Consider the following 22,500-nt stretch of genomic DNA (forward strand, 5'->3'; position numbering starts at 1 on the left):
GAAGGAGAACCAACTGTCATGCTACTGGAAGTCAAAAGAAAACTGAAATAGCCATTCTTATATCAGACAAACCAGATTTTAAACTAAAGGTTGCAACAAGAGATTATATCATAATTATGGGGTCTATCCATCAAGAAGAGCTAACAATTACAAATGTTTATACACCTAATTTTAAAGCACCAAAACATATAAAACAATTAATCACAAACATAAGCAATCTTATTGGTAAGAATGTGGTAATCTCAGGGGGCTTTAATACTCCACTTACCGCAATGGACAGATCATCCAGACAGAAAATCAATAAAGAAACAATGACCCTGAATGATACATTGGACCAGAAGGACTTGACTGATATATTCAGAACTTTTCAAACTAAAGCAGCAGAATACACATTCTTCTCGAGTACACACAGAACATTCTCCAAGATAGATCACATACTGGGTCGCAAAACAGCCCTCAATAAATATAAAAGAATTAATATCAAACCATGCACATTTTCAGATCACAACACTATGAAACCTGAAATCAACCACAGGAAAAATTTGGAAAACCTGCAAATGCATGGAGGTTAAAGAACATCCTACTAAAGAATGAATGGGTCAACCAGACAATTAAAGAAGAAATTTAAAAATATATGGAAACAAATTAAAATGAAAACACAACAGTCCAAACCCTTTGGGATGCAGCGAAGGCAGTTATGAAAGGAAAATACACTGCAATCCAGGCCTATCTCAAGAAACAAGAAAAATCCCAAATACAAAATCTAACAGCACACCTAAAGGAACTAGAAACAGAACAACAAAGAAACCCCAGGGCCAGCAGAAGAAGAGAAATAACAAAGTTCAGAGCAAAAATAAACAATATAGAATCCAAAAAAAAACAAACAGGAGAACAGATCAATGAAACTAAGAGCTGGGTTTTTTTATTGTCGTTGGTTTTTTTGTTTTTGTTTTTGTTTTTTCAACGTTTATTTATTTTTGGGACAGAGAGAGACAGAGCATGAACGGGGAGGGGCAGAGAGAGAGGGAGACACAGAATCGGAAACAGGCTCCAGGCTCTGAGCCATCAGCCCAGAGCCCGACGCGGGGCTCGAACTCACGGACCGCGAGATCGTGACCTGGCTGAAGTCGGATGCTTAACTGACTGCACCACCCAGGCGCCCCTAAGAGCTGGTTTTTTGAAAAAATAAACAAAATTGTAAATCCCTAGCCAGACTTCTCAAAATGAAAAGACCCAAATAGATAAAATCATGAATGAAAATGGATTTATCACAACCAATCCCTAGAAATACAAACAATTACCAGAGAATACTATGAAAAATTATGTGCCAACAAATGGGACAACCTGGAAGAATTGGACAAATTCCTAGACACCCACACACTACCAAAACTCAAACAGGAAGAAATAGAAAATTTGAACAGACCCATAACTAGTGAAGAAATTGAATCAGTTATCAAAAATTTCCCAACAAATAAGAGTTCTGGGCCAGATGGCTTCCCAGGGGAATTCTATCAGACATTTAAAGCAGAGTTAATACTATCCTTCTCAAGCTGTTTCAAAAAATAGAAACAGAAGGAAACTTCCAGACTCATTCTATGAAGCCAGCATTACCTTGATTCCCAAACCAGAGACCTCACAAAAAAGGAGAACTGCAGACCAATATCCCTGATGAAAATTGATGCAAAAATTCTCAACAAGATACTAGCAAATCAAATTCAACAGCATATAAAAAGAATTATTCACCATGATCAAGTGGGATTCATTTCTGGGCTGCAGGACTGGTTCAATATTTGCAAATCAATCAATGTGATACATCACATTAATAAAATAAAGGATAAGAACCATATGATCCTGTCAATAGATGGAGAAAAAGCATTTGACAAAATACAGCATCCTTTCTTAATAAAAACCTTCAAGAAAGCCAGGATAGAAAGAACATACCTAAACATCATAAAAGCCATATGAAAAGGCCACAGGTAATATCATCCTCAATGGGGAAAAACAGAGCTTTCCCCCTAAGATCAGGAACATGACAGGGACATCTACTCTCACCACTGTTGTTTAACATAGTATTGGAAGTCCTAGCATCAGCAATCAGACAATAAAATGAAATAAAAGTCATCCAAATTGTCAAAGAAGTCAAACATTCACTTTTCACAGACGACATGATACTCTACATGGAAAACCCAAAAGACTCCACCAAAAGGCTGCTAGAACTGATATATGAATTCAGCAAAGTTTCAAGGTACAAAATCAATGTACAGAAATCAGCTGCATTTCTATACACCAATAATGAAGCAACAGAAAAAGAAATCAAGAAATTGATTCCATTTACAATTGCACCAAGAACCATAAAATACCTAGGAATTAACCTAACCAATGATATAAAATATCTGTATGTTGAAAACCACAGAAAACTTATGAAGGAAGTTGAAGAACACACAAAGAAATGAAAAAACATTCCATGCTCATGGATTAGAAGTATAAATATTGTTAAAATGTCAATACTACCCAAAGCAATCTACACATTCAATGCAATACCAATCAAAACAGCACCAGAATTCTTCTCAAAGCCAGAACAAACAATTCTAAAATTTGTATGGAACCTCAAAAGACCCGAATAGCCAAAGTAATATTGAAGAAGAAAACCAAAGTGGGAGGCATCACAATCCCAGACTTTAGCCTCTACTACAAAGCCGTAATCATGAAGACAGTATGGTATTGGCACAAAAAACAGACACATAGAACAATGGAATAAAATAGAGAACCCAGAATCGGACCCACTATGTATGGCCAACTAATCTTTGACAAAACAGGTAAGAGTATCCAATGGAAAAAAGACAGCCTTTTTAGCAAATGGTGCTGGAAGAACTGGACAGCAACATGCAGAATGAAACTATACCACTTTCTTACACCATACACAAAAATAAACTCCAAATGATGAAAGACCTAAATGTGAGACAGGAAACCATCAAAACCCTAGGGGACAAAGCAAGCCAACAACCTCTTTGACCTCAGCCGCAGTAATTTCTTGCTCAACACATCTCCAAAGGCAAGGGAATTAAAAGCAAAAATGAACTATTGGAACCTCATTGAGATAAAAATCTTCTGCACTGCAAAGGAAACAGTCAACAAAACTAAAAGGCAACCAACAGAATGGGAAAAGATATTTGCAAGTGACATATCGGATAAAGGGTTAGTATCCAAAATCTTTATAGATCCAAAATCTATAAAGAACTTACTAAACTGAACACCCAAAAACAAATAATCCAGTGAATAAATGGGCAGAAGACATGAATAGACACTTTTCCAAAGAAGACATCCAGATGGCCAATAGACAAATGAAAAGATGCTCAACGTCACTCCTCATCAGGGAAATACAAATCAAAACCACACTGAGATACCACCTCACACCAGTCAGAGTGGCTAAAACTAACAACTCAAGCAACTACAGATGCTGGTGAGGATGTGGAAAAACAAGAACCCTCTTGCACTGTTGGTGGGAATGCAAACTGGTACAGTCGCCCTGGAAAAGTGTGGAGGTTCCTCAAAAAATTTAAAATAGAACTACCCTGCAACCCAGCAATTGCACTACTAGGAATTTATCTGAAGGATACAGGAGTGCTGATTCATAGGGACACATGTACCCCAATGTTTATAGCAGCCCTTTCAATGTTAGCCAAATTATGCAAAGAGCCTAAATGTCCATCAACTGATGAATGGATAAAGAAGATGTGGTTTATATATATAATGGAATACTACTTGGCAATGAGAAAGAATGAAATCATGCCACTTGCAGCAACATGGATGGAACGGGAAGGTATTATGCTGAGTGAAATAAGTCAGAGAAAGACAGATATCATATGTTTTCACTCATACGTGGATCTTGAGAAACTTAATAGAAGACCATGGGGGAAGGAAAGGGGTAAAAATTAGTTACAAACAGAGAGGGAGGTGGGCAAACCATAAGAGACTCTTAAATACAGAGAACAATCTGAAGGTTGACAGGGGGCGGGGGGTGAATGTGTGATGGGCATTGAGGAGGGCACTTGTTGGGATGAGCACTGGGTGTTGTATGTAAGTGATGAACCATGGGAATCTACCCCAAAAACCAAAGGCACACTTTACACACTGCATGTTAGCCAATTTGACAATAAATTATATTTAAAAATAATAAAAATAAACATAAAAAAAGAAAATTCTAGAGAATCAATTCATTATTCTAAAGGCTGAAAAACTAAGGAAAGGAATCAAGCATTTCTTCTGCCTTTCCTGTACAAACTATACATCAGGGTAACAATAGTTGATAAGAAAATTCCTATTTAGGAAAGGAGTTCCACCTAATAAATAAGAAATAATAAAATTAGAATATCACCATTTGTAACCCCTAATGAAATCATGTATGTGGGAAGTTATCAACAATGGCTGCTAAAACCAGTAGGTGAACAAGTGATCAATCTTAATATCATGAAAATAGAAACAGATATCATGTGTCTTTTCCAGGGTGCCATAGGAAATACATACACCACCATCTATTAAGTGTTCTTATGAAAATAAAGTCAAAGCCTAATCTCATCAAGCCCCGTCTAGATCTATTACTATTTTACAGAGGAACATATTAAACCACATCATGGAGGAAAAGAGAAACTGTACATCAATTTCTTGATAAATTCTAAGAAACCAAGAAGAGATATTTGAAAACTTTCTATATATTTGATGATTTTGAGAAGCAGCATCCATTTTTTTTTTACCTATGATAACTATAAGATGGTTATGCCTTAAAAAGACTTACACTAGGTATTTACAGATGATAGGATACCATGTCTAATTTTACTTCAAGAGAATCCATCACAGGAGAAAGAGGGGGGTAATAGAGGAAATAAAGCAGACCATATGCTGAGAATTGCAGAAGTTATTTCACTAGCTGATAGTATGGAGAAGGAAGTGGGGAGACCGCTTGGACACTGAATGGGATTTCTTTGATGGTCAGTGTGGTTCAGCATCAGCATCACCTGCCACCTTGTTAGAAATGCTGAATCTCAGCCACATGCCAGACCTCCTCAATCAGAAACCTCATTGAACAATGTCCCTTGATAATTTGTGTGCACAGTAAAGTTTGAGAAGCACTTTTGTAGATCACTTTGAAGAGAATTATTCTCTTCCAATCCATGAACTGCTATACTTTTCCATTTTTTTAAGTCTACCCTAATGGCTCTCAGTGATTTTTTTATAGTTTCCTGAAGAGAAGCTGTACTATGCAGCTGGGGCTGCCATAAAGAAATACCACAGACTGGCTGGCTTAACAGAAATTTATGTTTTCACAGTTCTAGAGGTTAGAAGTCCAAGATCAAGGTGTAGTCAACTCGGTTCTTGGTAAGACTCTCTTCTGGCTTGCAGACAAACACTGTCCTCACATAGCCTCTACTCTGAGAAAGAGCAGGGACAGCAAGCAGCAAGAGAGCTCTCTGGTGTCTCTTCTTGTAAGGACACTAATCCTATTGGATCAGGGCCCCACCCATATGACTTCATTTAACTTTAATTATTTCCTTAGAGGTCCTATCTCCAAATACAATCACAGGGAGTGGGAGAAGGGAAGGATAGATGCTAGGATTTCAATATGAATGGCAGGGGAGGAGGGAGAGGACACAAACATTCAGTCCATAAAAGGACTTGCACCAAGCTTTTTGCATTTGTTCCCAAAAATAACAAAATTTAAGTGATTTATGAAGTAGAATAATTTACTTGTAGACTCTTCTAAATTTTCTAATTTTACTTATCTTCAGATAAAGGCAGTTTTCTTATTGTTCAGTCCTTATACCTTTTACTTTTTTCTTACCTTTTTCCCCAAAATCAATGGGAAAGTGTAATGTTTGCAGCAGGATTTTAGTAATTACCCTTTTCAGAATGAGGATGTTCCCATCTATCCCTAGTTTACCCACAGATTTTATCATGAATGAATGCTGAATTTCATCAAATGCTTATTTTGCATCTATTGAGATGATCTATGATAATGTCCCCCTTTCCATTCCTAGCACTGGTTATCTGTACCTTACCTATTGTTTCCTTAGTCTTTATTGCTAGAGATTTCATTAATTGTATTAATTTTTGCCTTCATTGACTTTCACTATTGTACCTTTGTTTCCTATTTCATAGATTTCTACTCTTCACTACCTCTTTTTTTCCCCTTCATCTCTGGATATAATTTGCTCCTTTTTCCAGCTTCTTGAGGTAAAAGTTTAGATTATGGGCTCAGATTTTCTTCTTTTTTAATATAAACATGTTAAGGATATGTTTCCTTGTATGTATTATGTTAGCTGCATTTCATACATTATATCACATCTTCATTCAATTCAGAATATTTTCTGATCTTTATTATGATTTTTTCTTTGGTCCACAGATTATTTAGAAGTATAATTCTTAATTTTCAAATATATGGGAAATTTCTAGTAATCTTTCTCTAGTTAATTATCTAGTTACCCCTTTCAAGTTTATGTTGTAACCAGAGAATTTACTGAAATTTGCTTAATGGTCTATAGTCAATTTAAAAAAGAATGTTGCATGTGGGTTTGAAAAGAATTCTATAGATATTCAGTGAAGTATTCTATATGTCAATTAGGTCAGGTTTATTAACTGTTACTCAAAATTCCCACACCTTTATAATTTTTCTGTTTATTCTATGTTAATGGCATGTTAACATCAATAACTAAGAGAGTCAGTTTCTCTACTACTTTTAGTTTCTATCAGTGCTTTATATATTTGATATATTTGATACTATGTTATTACATACAAAACAAGAATTGTTATATCTTTCTGGTACATCAAAACTTTATCATCCTTTTAACTTTTCTGTATCCTTATGTTTTAGATCTCCTGAAATTTTTATACAATTGATAATTTTAGTCCATTTATATTTGATGTAATGACTAATTCTTTTAGATTAAGTCTACTATCTTACTAAGTACTCTTGACTTGTCCTACTCATTCTGTGGTTCTTTTTTTCTTCTTTCCTATCTTTCAGATTTGATTTTTCTAAATATTTTTTATTATTCCAACTTTTTGCCCATTAGTTCAGAAGTTATATAGTCTTTAGCAGTGACTCTACATAGCAAGCTGCATCCTTTGACTTAACAAAAATCTGATACTAATTACTGCTTTTACCCTTTGATGGACAAAAATACCATGTATCTCCCCTTAACAAGGTATGTGCCATTTTGTCATGTATTTTATGTGGTTTTATTTATTTATTTACTTAAAACCCCACAAGACATTTTATAACTGTCTTGTGCAATTAATAATTGCTTTAGAATTACCAATATACTTTCTTTTGGGAGGGAAGGTCTTCATTCTTCCCAAACTTTCATCTGAATTTTCTTCTGTCTAAAGAAAACCTTTTAGAATTTATTTTTGTGTGAATCTGCTGACAAATTCTCTAAATTTAGTTCTTGCCCAAAATTTCTTTATCTTTATTCTTGGATTATCTTTTCAACAGGCTTAGATTTCTAGATTGGCAATGGTCTTTTTTCAGCACTTTAAAATATGATTCTATTGTCTTCTGGTTTCCATCATTTTCTATCAGTTGTCAGTTCAATTGCTTCTTTGAAGGCAGTCTATCTTTTTTAAATCTGGCTTGTTTGCTTTCTTTTTTTTTTTTTTTTACCTTTGTTTCAGTAATATTACTAGAATGTGCCTTTCTTTATATTACCTTGTTTCAGATTTATAAGCAATTATTTATGGGTTGATGAATTTCATCAGCTATGGAAAATTCTTACATCTAGTTTACTCAGATTTGCTTCTACTCCATTCTCTTTCTTCTCTCTTTATGGAACTATAATCACACATAAGTTAGAGCTTTTCACTTCATCTTCCATATCTTCTGTCCTCTATTCTCATTTTCCATTCTTTTCATTTCTACAAATTTCACTCTGGAGATTGTCTTTAATCCATCAGGCAGCTCACTAATTCTCTCATCAGCTGTGTCAATCTGCTGTCACACTCAACTACTGAGATCTTCCAATTTTCATCATTAAATTTTCTGCTCCAGATTTTCTATTTGGTCTTTTGTCTTATAGTATCCACATCTGCCAAATTTCTCCATCTTGTCCTTTACCACCTTCACCAAAGTAGGTATGTTTATTTTGAATCCTGTATCTGAAAATTCTAACATCTGGCACCCTTGTGAGTCTATTTCCACAGTGTTGTTTCTGTTGGCTTTCATTCATGTCTCCTGTCTGTCTATTGTTTATTATGCCCTAAATATTGTTTTTGCAAAATTCCTTGTAGAAGTAATTTGAGGCATTGGATAATGATATTGTTTCTCCAGGAGGGACTTATATTTTCTTCACTGGGTGCCTAGGAACACTAGCACCCTGGATCAACTTCCCATTCACTTTTCTCTGCCCCTAGAATGCAATCCTTTGGAATCCCAAATCAAAGTGGGGCAAGGAGGCACTAGAACTCTCTTATTGCTGCTGCATAAGATTGCTCAGAACTCTCTTATTGCTGCTGCATAAGATTGCTCAGAGCACATCAAAACTATTGCATGACCACTTGACCTCTCAGCCTCCTATCTCCAAGAAATGCAAGAAAAGCAGACTCAGTTCTAAGACCACCCTCTGAGTCTTGCCCTATCTCTAGATCCTGGCTTTGGAATTCTTTGCTATTTATTTTGTTCACTTTCTGGGATCCTTATGCAGTTTTTGTCTGTTTGTTTGCTGGGTTTGGTCTAGCTTTTCAAGTTGGACTCAGCAGGTCAGTCCAAATGACTGCCCACCATTACTAAAACAGAAGACACTTAAACACAAATTTCCTCTTCTTTCTGATCTTAAATAGGAGGAGCTAAGAAAACAAAATTTTTCTAACTCCTCCTATTCCCAAGTGTTTCCTCAATTTATAATTATTTAATCTAAAATAACCAAATACTCACTTGACCAAAATAATGTCTTTTAAAAGTATTAGCAAACAAATGGTTATATTAGAATATTAATATGACTTCCACTGTCTTTAAAATCTTATTAAAACTGTGCCTCATAGCCACCAGTTTATCATAGTTGATATCACCACAGAAATAACTAGATGTACACCCCATAGGAAAAACAACCTTGGAGTTGTTCATTGAGATTACAGTTTTAATGAAATGGGTTAAAGATGCTCCAAAGCTCGCTGTAACCTTTGTAAACTTTTCAAAATGATTTTATAAGTTATAACCCCAAACACTGATTAGAACATGCCACTTCTTCGGGCGCCTGGATGGCTCAGTTGGTTAAGCACCTGACTTCGGATCAGGTCATGATCTCACGGTTTGTGAGATTCTGTGGTCTGGTTTAGACTGTGTGTCTCCCTCTCTCTGCACCTCCCCCCCGCCGGTCATGCTCGCTCACACTCTCTCTCTCTCTCCCTCCCTCCCTCAGAAATAAACATTTAAAATTTTTAAAAATAAATGCCACCTCTTCCCCATCATGTTTACCCTATTTTACTATACTCAAATTTTAACCATTTAAGAAAATTCAAATCAAAAACATATTTTATAACCAAAACACACTGATTTTTTTTTTTAGGACCTCTTCAAATTAGCATTTGAGACTGAGAAATTGCCTTTCAACCTTTCAAATTCACTCACCATTTAACAAACATTTGTTGAGTACCAACTATATATCAAATATATAAGTAAATTGCTGGGTTCTTTTTTAAAGTATGTCAGACTCTTGCTCATGTACTTTACTGATTTATGGGTCATATTAAACATTAGTGTCTGTAACATAATCACTGAAAAGAATATTTCCCAGTTCTTTGTGTAATGTGTCTTTCTAAGACAGCCTTGAAATTTAATCCAATGTCTGCATTATCTTCCTCATAAAAAGGGACAAATGCAATTGGTAGTAAATGACATCAACATTCTTTTCTACTCACCCAGGAAAAATTATCACCTGTGGTTGGAATTTTTCTAAAGCAGGTCTATAGCTAATTGGAACTCTGATTCTCTACAGCAGAGTTGATTTGAGAAGTGGATAAGGATTATAGAAGTAGCAAATAAGATCTCTGGCTTGCCAGAACCATAGATGCAGCCACCTTTTATAAATAAGGAAACTGAAGTTAAGTGAGGATAAAAGAAATGTTTAAGGTCCCAGCTATCCAGGGCCAACTCAAGTCCAGAATCTCTGTCTATCCAGGTCCACATAATGAAATAGACAGCCTAGATTCTATAACAAATACCTTCTGAACGTGTTTTTGCTTGTATGTATGTACAAATGATTTAACATCATTATTTGACTGTTTCGAGTTGTGAGTTTATTTTCCTTTCTTTCTCTTTTTAATCATCTCAGAATAGAAAAACCACCAATTTATTAAACCCTGTGGCAATTATTCAGTGGGTTCATGTCAAGTTGAGTAAAACATTTCCTTCATTTTGTGTCAATATCTAAGGACTTCAGCAGTATCGGAGAGGGTTCAGATTAATTTTATGTTCATTTTTAAGCTCCTTTTAATGGCACAGTGAACAGATAGGATGGAAAGAATCACCCCATCCTTCATGGTGGCACAGCCAAGTTAGAAGTGTCCCAGAAAGGACCATGGTTAACTGACAAGATTTGCTGACTTTGGAACACATCTTTATTATATGGGTTTGGGTTTTTTTGGTTTTTTTTTTTTTTTTTGGTTTTGCTTTTTTGTTTTGTTTTGTTTTTTTGTTTTTTGTCTTCAGATTATAGGTTTGCTTTGGGAAAGTAAGATAATAAAAGCAAGAACAGGGGCGCCTGGGTGGTTCAGTCAGATACGCATCTGACTCTTGATTTCAGCTCAGGTCATGACCTTATGGTTCATGACATAGAGCCCCGTGTCAGACTCTGTGCTGCTTAGGATTCTCTCTCCCCACTCCCCCCTCCCCCTTTATGCGCTCACACTTTCTAATAAATAATACATTAAAACAGAAGCAAACACAAAGTAATGAATGTTGAAGACTGCCCTCCTGTTTAAGACTTTTGCAAAGTTGCTACTCTCCACTACAGTCTCTAGACCAGTGCTTCTGAACCTTGCATGATACATCTTGAGGAGCTTCAAACAATACTAATGCCTGGGCCCCATGCCCAGAAAGTCTGATTTGTTAGTCTAGGGTGGGGCCTGAGCATGGGGAATTTTTTTAAAACCTTCAAGAATGATGGCAATGCATCCGACTTCAGCTCAGGTCACGATCTCACAGTCCGCGAGTTCGAGCCCCGCGTCAGGCTCTGGGCTGATGGCTCAGAGCCTGGAGCCTGCTTCCAGTTCTGTGTCTCCCTCTCTCTCTCCCCCTCCCCCGTTCATGCTCTCTCTCTGTCTCAAAAATAAATAAACGTTAAAAAAAAAAAAAAAAAAAAAGAATGATGGCAATGCAAAGCCAGAGCTGAGAGTCCCTGCTCCAGACACTGCTCTGAAGTAAAGAGGAACAATTTTCATCTGTAACAAATACAGAGAGAACCTACACCTTGTGGTGTGACCTTCTTTCTTCAAATGAATTAGAAAAGGACTGACACTTTCTCATAAAACATAATGCCCTTTCCTTTGTTAGAAATTTTTTACTGCCTGACTCCTTCAAGGATTGGGCCATATTCTCAAGCAGCCTAGCAAAACCTTACATCTCCAGAGCACATAAGACTCCAGGGTCAGGTTTCATGCAAAGAACCTTGCAAGTGCAAAGTTTGAGAGCCCTAACTTCCCAAAATGACCTCTTCAACTATTAATTTATAAACCTTATTTGGGAAAAAGAAAATAGAGAACTAGAAGAGAAATTTTCCATCAAATCTGTCCAGTTTTGTTGTAAAACATCATCAATTTTACTACTACAAATTTAACATTTTAGTAGCATTTTCCTCCAAAAAAATGAATCCTTTTCATTTGAATTTGAATTTGTATAGCTGATAAGAAAAAATAGATATGATTGTACCCACTTTATAGATGGAGAAGCATATGCATAATTTCAGTGATTCATTCAAAGTCAATTGTCACTGACAGAATCAAGAAATTGAAGCTGTGTTACAATATTCTTTATGATGTTCTACAACTCATACTAAAAATATCCTATTGAGGTATTTACCTCATGATATATTTTAAGAACACTGGATCACCAAATTCAACAAAATTTAAAATAGCCATACAAATAGTAAGTCTGAAACAAAACTTATCCTTAAACCGGAAATACAGGTCTCTATAGTCTGTAAAGACAACTACAAATTATATTCAGTTTCAGCCTTTAGTTTTACCATTTACTTTCAAAACAAACTTTGTTTCATTATATTCATAATTGCTTTTAATGTACTGACACCCAATACAAACAAATGAAAATCAAGTGACCATACGATAGACATAAGAAAAAATTTACAAGTGTTATTACTGAGGAAGTGTGTAGAATTTTCTTTCCCAGAAATTTCCCAAGAGGATTTACAACCTTCTGGCCCTCAAATACTGTGGACTACTAGAAATAGCAAATGACTCTCTCACCAGAGTGACTCTACATAGTTTCTAAAGAAACTAAATACATCTCACATAAATCTATCTTGCATTGGGATAATAACAAATGCTTTCCCTTCCCCATCCCACCCCTTCCAAAAAAATTGCTTCAAGAGGAGGAAATAGTGAAAATAATTATTTCTCTGTCCTTGTTCTGGATTTACAGCAGACACTGATGGCCAGAGTCCAAGCCCAGGAGAGTTACCACCTATAGTTTCAAATTGGGGTTTCAGTACCGATAAATACTGCTGGAACATCTCATTTGAGTACTGCTAAAGAAAAGTGACCATTGAGACTCTGGTGGCCATATACTTGTTACAGGTGGGGGAAAAAAAACTTCTCCATTTTTCCTAAATTTAATTTCCACTAAGGGTCAAGTAACATAAGGTTCACTCTTCTGTATCATACATACATCAAAAGGCAATGGTAATGTTGCCAACAAGAAATAAAATCAAGAAGGGTTCAGGCTCCAAGACAACTGGAAGGTCCCAAGCTGAACAGGAAGAAACATAAACACTGTTCTTCCATAACCCTCTGACAATAAGCTCCAGAATGGTACCCTGGCTTGCTCAATACTCAGCTCTCTGGAAAAAGCAAACTTTTCATTCTGCACTTAATATTTTATATAGCTCATTTAGAAGCTTTCATATAAGCTAAATATATTTTTGTCTAAAATTTAAAAGACAAGATTCTTTTAAAGTATTACGTTTTAAAACGCTGGAAAGAAAGGGGAAGCTATATTTTTACCTAAACAGATTGCAAATAGTTGTACGAAAAATAAAACAAGTGTTTGTTACCTTGTCACTGCTTCATGACCATTTCACATTTTTAGTTGGAGCTGTCTATCATACGTAAGGTATACTCAGCTTGGAGCTAAGCCATTTGTAACTTTATAGGTATGGACAAAATCTTCAAAGAGACTCACATTACTTAAAATCTGCTTGCTAAGCGATTTTTAAAAAGTTAAAACAAACTCTTGTCTATGAACAAGAACTCCAAACTCAATTAGTTTTTTTTCCAAGAATGCTCTTTAAAACAGACTGTCAAGAAAATTACTCCTTTCCACTGTTGCTTGACATTCAAAATCTCTGTTCACAAGTTTCTTACTAAACAAGTTTTTCTTAGTATCTGGCTTGGGTTTTTCTCTTCACCTTTATAAATAGAAAAGTAACCGCATAGGAATCTTGAAAGATATTCTTGTGACTAAAAGAAAACTGAAAGGAGAATTTTACAATATGGCTTTGGTAACAATAAAACATAAATTGAATTTTTTACCTGCAGTAAGTAACATGTATTTAGTGATGAGATAGATGTGTTGGGTCTCATCTGCTGTAGTTACATGTCAAGTTTTAATCACTGTATTTTTCTCCCTATCACCCGTGAAATCCAAATAGCTTTCACTTCATTTTTGTGTACACAAAAGAAAAATAAAAAATCTTCTGTGTTCTTTTGCTGCCACCCAGTGGTTCTGATCGGTAAACGCAATGATGACAAATCTAACACGGAAGAGACATAAGCACATCTTTACCCAAAGCATGAAAATCCAAATTATTAAAAACGATAAATTTTGAAGTGAGTAGTTACATAATAAAGGGTTCCTTGGGGTGCCTGGGTGGCATTAAGCGTCCCACTCTTGGTTTTGCTTCAGGCTATGATCTGTTTGCGGGTTCAAACTTGCATCAGGCTCTGTACTGACAGCGTGGAGTGTTCTTGGGATTCTCTCCCTCTCCCTCTAGCCGCCCTCTCCCCCTCCCCTGCTCACTCTCTCTCTTAAGTAAACTTTAAAAAATTAAAAATTAATAAAAATTAAAAATTAATCAGTAAAGGGCTCCTTTGCTGCATAAATATTGAGGAAAAACCTCACCTAGGTTGTAAAATCAAGCAACAGTGGGGGATACTGCCTTTCACTCTTCATAGTGTCAGGCTGGCTCAGCATCAGCATAGGCACTCAGTAAACACCTGTTTACCTCAACCAATTACATCTTTTTTCTCTTTTTTAACCAACTACGTATTTAAACTGTTTCATTAAAATTCTTATAATAAAGTGATAAAAACACGATGCAAAAACACAATGCAGCTGAATGCAAATGTGAATGTAAATAATAGGCTGAAAGAAAATATTTAAATATTAGTCAATTATTTCCTGGTAGGGGAGGGGAGAGACTTCTCTTTAATTTCTATAAAGAGCATGTTGTACATGGCCAGGAGGGGGAATCAATAAATTAAATCTATTAATTTAAGGAAAGAACTATCTTTGAGGAATATGCCAGGTGTATCAATAGTAGACTTCTTGACTAGTTTTATGATGGTCTGAGCTGTAGGACAAACTGTCAGACCTGGTCAAAAATTCAGGGTGATTGGGGCACCTGGCTGGCTCAGTCAGAAGCACATTCGACTCTATCTTGGGGTCTCAAGCATGGAGCATACATTAAAAAAAAAAAAAAAAAAGTTAAAAAAATTTCAGTATGATTTTCCCATCACTGACATTAGCACCAGAGTGCACTGTCAGAAATGTGTTACAGCTCCAAATCATGCTTAAAACTTGTGCAAATTTAACAGCTACTACATAAAACCGAAACTAAAACCAGCTACACAGTGTTTGAAAATTCGCTGCAAGCCTGGCCAATCAGCCAACAGCATCCATGACTGAGCCAGGTCCTCTCCCCCAAGCCTCTTCTGCATGAGGTTCCTCAACTGGTAATAAAGCTGCGGGCGAACACAGCGGTGAAGATGCAGTCTCCCAGTGGACCCCTATCCTAGCCTCCCTACAATAATTACGTTCCAGACCGCCAGCGGGGTCTGCAGTGGGGTTACGTTCCAGACCGCCGGTGGATGTCCAAACCGCGGAGAGAAACGACAATTATACATACCTCTGATAAAGTTCCGTGCATAAACTAGGCAGGGTAAGAGATTAACAACACTGATGATAGAACAATTTTAACAGTATACTATAATAAAAGTTACATGAACATGGAATCTCTGTCTCTCCAAATACTCACCTCTCCCTCCAGGAGAGAATAAAATGTCCACGTGCACTGAAACAAAATGGCATTCTGACGCAGCGTGAGTCTACTATTGGCCTTCTGTGATTGGTCAGAAGGAGATCATCTGCTTTCCCTTCTAGTTACCCTGGGTAAGTAACTAAAAGGGCCAAAGCGAAATCTCAGGTAAGCGGGGACGACTATAATTGTGTAACCTTGGGCAAGACCTAACCTCTCTGAGCCTCAGTAACATTGTAAACAAAAACATAGTAAATATGCACTTCGATTGGCTTGCATGGATCCCAAATGCAGTAACAAAAAGCCTGGATTATTCGTGGCAAGGACTTGGTGTTAGCTGCCATAAATGCACAGACTTTCACACAGAGACAGTGCATGACAATTATCCGCACACACAGAACAATCACTATTCAGAAAGGAATGATTGGAGGATCTTTTTATTCATTTGTAGTCATTTATTATTTTTTATTTATTTTGAGAAAGCTCGCGTGCACGCGCCCATGAGTGAGGGAGGGGCAGAGAGAGGGAGAAAGAGAATCCTGCCCAGGCTCCACATTATCAGTGCAGAGCTGGAGATGGAGCTTGAGCTCACAAACCCACAGATCATGACCTGAGCGGAAATCAAGAGTCAGATGCCTAATCGACTGAGACACTCAGATGCCCCATGTAGTCATTTTTTAAATTGAATAACCAGTGCTTTAATTACAGATACTAGTACAAAAATATGGTAAACACTGAGCCTGAGTTCCAGCCATGAAAATGACAACCCAGTATTCAGTTTATCTTGATAAGTGTAATAATATTTAAAACAATTGGTAAAGATAGCATTAAAAACAAAGCCCTTAAATAAACATTAAAGCGGGGCGGGGGGGGGGGGCTGTCTGGGTGGCTCAGTGGCTTATGATCTCACAGTTCATGAGTTCCAGCCCCTCATGGGGCTCTCTGCTATCAGCACAGAGCCTGTTTCAGATCCTCTCTCCCCCTCTCTTTCTGCCCCTCCCCACCTCTCTCTCTCAAAAAAATAAACTTAAAAAAAAAAAAAAGCCCTAATAACTTCAATTGTACTTCCCAATAAATATATATATTTTTAGAAGAGGATTCCAATACTTTGGCTTATAAAAATTTGAATATAATGAAAATGTTCTCCAATGAATCAGGAAATTTAAAGAATTTTAAGATGGATTTTAAATTAAAGACCAAGGGGCGCCTAGGGGGCTCAGTTAAGCAACTGACTTTTGATCTGCACTGGGCTCTGCTCTGGCTCTGGCTGGCTCTGGGCTGGGTGTGGAGCCTGCTTGGGATTCTCTCCCTCTCTTCTCTCTCCTTCTGCACTTGTGTGCATGCTCTCTCTCTCTCTCTCTCTCTCTCTCTCAAAAAAAAAGGGGGGGGGCAAGAAAGAAACTAAAAACAAAATAAAATAAAGCCCAAGTCTCATCCTGAATGAAATATTCTAGTTGGCAGCTTTTCACGATGCAGATTCTAGCTCCATTCCAATGTCATCATTAAGATCTTTTGGGGCGCCTGGGTGGCTCAGTTGATTAAGCATCCGACTTCGGCTCAGGTCATGATCTCACGGTCCGTGAGTTCGAGCCCCGTGTCGGGCTCTGTGCTGACAGCTAGGAGCCTGGAGACTGCTTCAGATTCTGTGTCTCCCTCTCTCTCTGACCCTCCCCCGTTCATGCTCTGTCTCTCCCTGTCTCAAAAATAAATAAACGGTAAAAAAGAAAAAATTTTTAAAAAAACTTTTAAGATTTTCTACATCTCCTTTGATCACTTAATTCTCTTTGAACCAATACAAAAATGTATGGCAGAATCTACAAATAAAAGCTTTAAAAATAAATTACAACACTGCCAACACCCCCAATAAATTACAACTGCTGGTGAGGATGTGGAACAACAGGAATTCGTATTCATTGATGGTGGAAATGCAAAGTGGTACAGCTACTTTGGAAAATAGTTGGCAATTTCTCACAAAACTAATGCGTTTTATCATATGACCTAGCAATTGCATATAATTGGTCTTTACTAAACCAACGGAATTGAAAACATATGTCCACAAAAAAAATCCACACATGGATGTTTATTCATAATTGCTAAAACTTAGAAGCATTCATGATGTCCTTCAACAGGTGAATGGATAAATAAACTGTGGTACATCCAGATAATGAAATATTATTCAGCACTAAAAACAAATGAGCTATTAAGCCATGAAGCCATGGAGGAAACTTAATGTATACTACTGTTGCAAGAAGCCAATCTGAAAAGGCTACATACTGCATAATTCCAACTATGACATTCTGGAAAAGACAAAACTATCGTGACAGGAAAATGATCAGTGGTTGCCAGGGATTCTAAGTAGGGAGGAATGACTAGGTGGAACACAGAGGATTTTTAAGGCAATGAAACTATTCTGTATGATGCTGTAATGATAGATACAGGTCACTACACATTTGCCTAAACCTATAGAATGTGCAACACCCAGAGTGAACCATAATGTAAACTAGGGACTCTGGGTGATAATAATGTGTCTGTGTAGGTTCATCATTGTAACAAATGTACCATTCTACTGGGGGATGTCATCAGTGTTGGAGTTATGGATGTTGGGGGACAGGGAGTATATGGGAACTCTCTGTACTTCCCATTGTGAACCTAAAACTGTCCTAGAAAATAAAGTTCACTACTTAATTTCCTTAAGATTACATATAAAGGGGGAAGAGGAGTAGAGGCAACAATACATCATAAACAATTATACCTTAAGATGACTATTTCAGTGTTTCTATAAATTTCAAGGCAGTACATAAGAATTAAGCTTAACAAGTTATAGTCTAAGGACATATGAATTAAGCTGTAGACTTCCCTTAAGAGGATTAAAATACACATTAACACTATTTCCAAAAGCTGTTTTTAACATTTCTTTTCAATGTTATATATTTAAATTATTTAAGGTTATCTTAAATGCCTAGATAAGTGAGAGAATGAAATTTAATTACAGGTTATTTCCACTGTCATGTATTTAGGCAATATAGCTAGGTAACTTGTGTTAAAGGAAAATTCTAAATAGCATCAATAATTAAGAAAACCTCTATTAAGTTAGTCTTTGTTTCTTACAAATTTTAAAAGTGGTAGATAAAATCTAGCAATTCCAATTCCTTAAACCCTAATTTTAACCGTTGTTAGGACAAATCCTAAAAAGATTTTACATTTTGCTATATTTCTGAAATGTAGAACTTTGGTTACTGAACAACCAATTTCCATATATCTAGTTAGACTACAGTGTGAAAAAAGATAATGAAAAAAAAAGTGTAAGGGCATTTCTTATGAACTTTTTTGTGTGTGAAAATTAGATACAAGAAAGTCAGTCTTCCAATTCAGCATTATTAAAAAACATTCAAGCAAAGATCACACTATCACTTACATATAACCCTGTTGTTGTGGCATCTAACTTTATCTTGAATAACATTTAGAAGTTCCGAAAGAGGGGCGCCTGGGTGGCTCAGTCAGTTAGGTGTCCCACTTCAGCTCAGGTCATGATCTCACAGTTTGTGGGTTCGAACCCCACATCAGGCTCTGTGCTGACTGCTCAGAGCCTGGAGCCTGCTTTGGGTTCTGTGTCCCTCCTCTCTGCCCCTTCCCCACTCATGCTCTGTCTTTCAAAAATAAATGTTAAAAAAAAAATTTTTTTTTTTTAATTAAAAATTAAAAAAAAAAAAAAGTAGTTCTGAAAGAGGGGCACCTGGGTGGCTCAGTCGGTTGGGCGCCCAACTCTTGGTTTCAGCTCAGGTCATGATCTCATGGTTGATGAGATCAAGCCCCACTTCAGGCTCTGCGCTGACAATGTGGAGACTGCTTGGGATTTTCTCTCCACCCCCTCCCCCTTCTCTCGCTCAAAATAAACTTAAAAAAAGAAGTTCCGAAAGAACATGGAAGGCAGACGAGAAAGAGAGACACCTAAGGGGCATTAAGGAATCTACTCCTGAAATCATTGTGTCACTATATGCTAATTTGGTGTAAATTTTTAAAAATAAAAAATAAAATTAAAAAAAAAATAAAAATAAAAATACTTACTTTCTAGCTATATCTGGAATGCAACTTGCCTAAAATGAAAATTAAGCTGGGCTCAAATGTAGGAAAATTATTTAATACCTACAGACATATTTATACACAGGTGTTTGAGGGTTTAAGACAAATATAAGCACACACACTTAAGCATTCTTATTTCACTTAAGTATTTATTGCCTAGCCTTTCAAAAACTAAAAATTTTTTCACAAACAAAATAACTAGGATTTACTGGGTTATCTAATTGTCATGCTGCTTCTTTGAACAAATGTTTTGCTCATCAGTACAACTTTCTCACTTTTTTGCTCATCAGTACAATTTTTTCACTTTTTACCAAGCCATGTACAAAAAAAAAAAAAAAAAAAAAAGCTGTGCTCCCACTTTACCTCTGTTCCAATGAGGTATTAGCACTTTCAAATCATTTGTCTTTAATTCTGATGATTATCTTCATAATGTCTATCTACACTGCTAATTTTCATTGGACTTTATTGGACTCCCCATCCTAAAAATAAGGATTTAACTTATCCTGGTCCCCCTTACTCCTTTCAGTTTTCAATGTAAGAATTAAAAAATAATAGGGCTTTAAAACTGAAATAAACTTAAAACCATATTCATCCATCAGTGTTGTACAGCATCTGGATTTCTCCCCATATAAGAATGCTCTATTCTCATTTCAAATGCCCTTCTATATGCTTTTACTTTTACATTGTCAATGTTGGTTTTGTTTACATGCTTGTCTTCCATGTTTAATCTACTGGCTGACTCTAAAATCTGTAAATGAATAAGCAGCATTGAAATTGCTAAAAAATATTAAACTGGGCCCAAATCACTAAGAATAAAACCCACTTCTGAGTTCTCTAATACCTAACTTTAAAAGAAAGAAAACTGAATAGCACATTATACAGTTTCGACCTTGGTGGGGGGGGGGGGGGGGGGGGGGAGGGTGGGAATAAGAGCTTAAAAAAAAAAAAAACCTCTATCAAGCTGAATTCAATGAGATTTCTTAAGTGGTTTGTGCTCTTGGATAAGCACAACTTGGGTAAGATGTTTTAAGTATTTATTTTCATTACTTAAACCTGACTGCTGCATTATATTGGGAAAAGACCACACAGCATATAATTGGCTTGGTGAAAATATTCTCTCCATGGAAACCTGACAATTTTCCTTCCTTCAGGGAAATGAGTTTCTTCAAACCAAGTTTAAAGGATGGTACATTCAATCATAATTGACAATGTCTGCTAGAAAGTCTGAACATTTTGGCTGCAGAATGAGTGTAACAGACCCTTGACATTTCAAGTCTGTCCTGAGATCTTTGCCCAAATTCAAAAATATTCCTGAATAAATTTATACAGGTTCCTGGTTTTCTTCAGAATTACACTTTCATCTTAGGTCATAAAGTTTTTTCACACATATTTACACATCCAAATTATTAATATTTTTAATTCCTCACATCGAACAGCCATTGTATTTGTTTGCTAGGGCTGCCATAACACATACCACAAACTGGGTGGCTTATACAATGGAAATGTATGGTCTCCGCTCTGGAGACTACAAACCCAGGCAAAGTTTGTTCCTTCTGAAGGCTGTGAGAGAATCTGCTCTGGGCCTCTCACTTAGCTTCTGGTGGTCTGCAGGCAATCTTTGGCGTTCCTGGACTTCTACAATCGTCACCTTGATCTCTGCCTTCATCTCCATCTGATGTTCTCCCTATGCATGTCTATGTTCAAATTTCCCTTTTATAAGGAAATCTGTCATATTGGAATAGGACCTACTCTAATGACTTTACCTTCACTATCTACATCTACAATGACCCTATTTCTGAGTTACAAGGTACTGAGAGTTAAGACTTCAACATATGTCTTTGGCGGGAACACAATTCAACCCATAGCAGCCATTTGCACATAATAAAGTTTGACATCTTCCAATCACTACATACTGTCTGGATAACTGCTGAATTTCGCATGCCTATAATAGAACCTGACACACGGAAGGGGCCCAATAAATATTTGTGGAACGAATAAGTGAATAAATGCATAAGACTGTAAGGGAAGAAACCGTGGCTGCTGAGAGGTTAGCCTACATCATTAGCTGAGTAATGCCATTCTGCATGGTGTTTAGCAGTAATTAGAATTATGCTTTGGCAAAATTGCAAAATACCGCATATCCCATGAACCTCTAAGGTCACTCGTAGTCAAAATCACAAATGTTAAAGCTCAAAAATGTCAAAACTCATAAAACCCAGCAAATATACATATTTTTATTGATGATTTCTTTCTTAAGGGAGAGATACTAGAAAAGAATCAGAAATAAGGTAGTAAATGATTTTGATTTAAATAAGTCATGGAATGTGTTATTATTAGAGAGAGCAAAGGTCACTAAATGAAACAGTATCAGCCAGATACATTACAATATGGTTTATGATAAGCCATTGCTAAATGGATCACTAAATCAGGTGATTCCTTGTTAGAAGAACTCTTCTGCTATTTTAATAACTAAACCTCTTTGGACAAGGCCCAAGATGAATTGTACACACTACAGTAAATTGTACACAACAAGCCTCTACTCTTTTTACACTAACATTTTCAACATAGGCTCTCAATAGATAATGCCTACATAACAAGGGATTGAAGATATTTTATATTTCTTCTAATCACCTCATTCAAATCATAGCATTTCCTGGGTCCTTGGCTTTAAAAAACTGTATTACTATAAATTCTGGATAGGTCTACATTCATTTCAGCAGAAGCATCTTGAAATGTTGAATTATCATCTTCAATTTCCTTCAGTCATTTATTGTAGCTGCCAAACTGAAATGGTGCACCTAAAAGGCAACACTAAACTGAAAGCAAATAATAAAAAAGTCTCTTAAATGTTTCATTTATAAAAGCTTATTTTTCCCACCATCAAATTTTGTACACTGTCTGAAATATATCACTTGACAAAATTGACATCTTGCATGCAGTTATT

Source organism: Leopardus geoffroyi, chromosome A3, assembly GCF_018350155.1.
Source record: "Leopardus geoffroyi isolate Oge1 chromosome A3, O.geoffroyi_Oge1_pat1.0, whole genome shotgun sequence".
Taxonomy (NCBI): Eukaryota; Metazoa; Chordata; class Mammalia; order Carnivora; family Felidae; genus Leopardus; species Leopardus geoffroyi.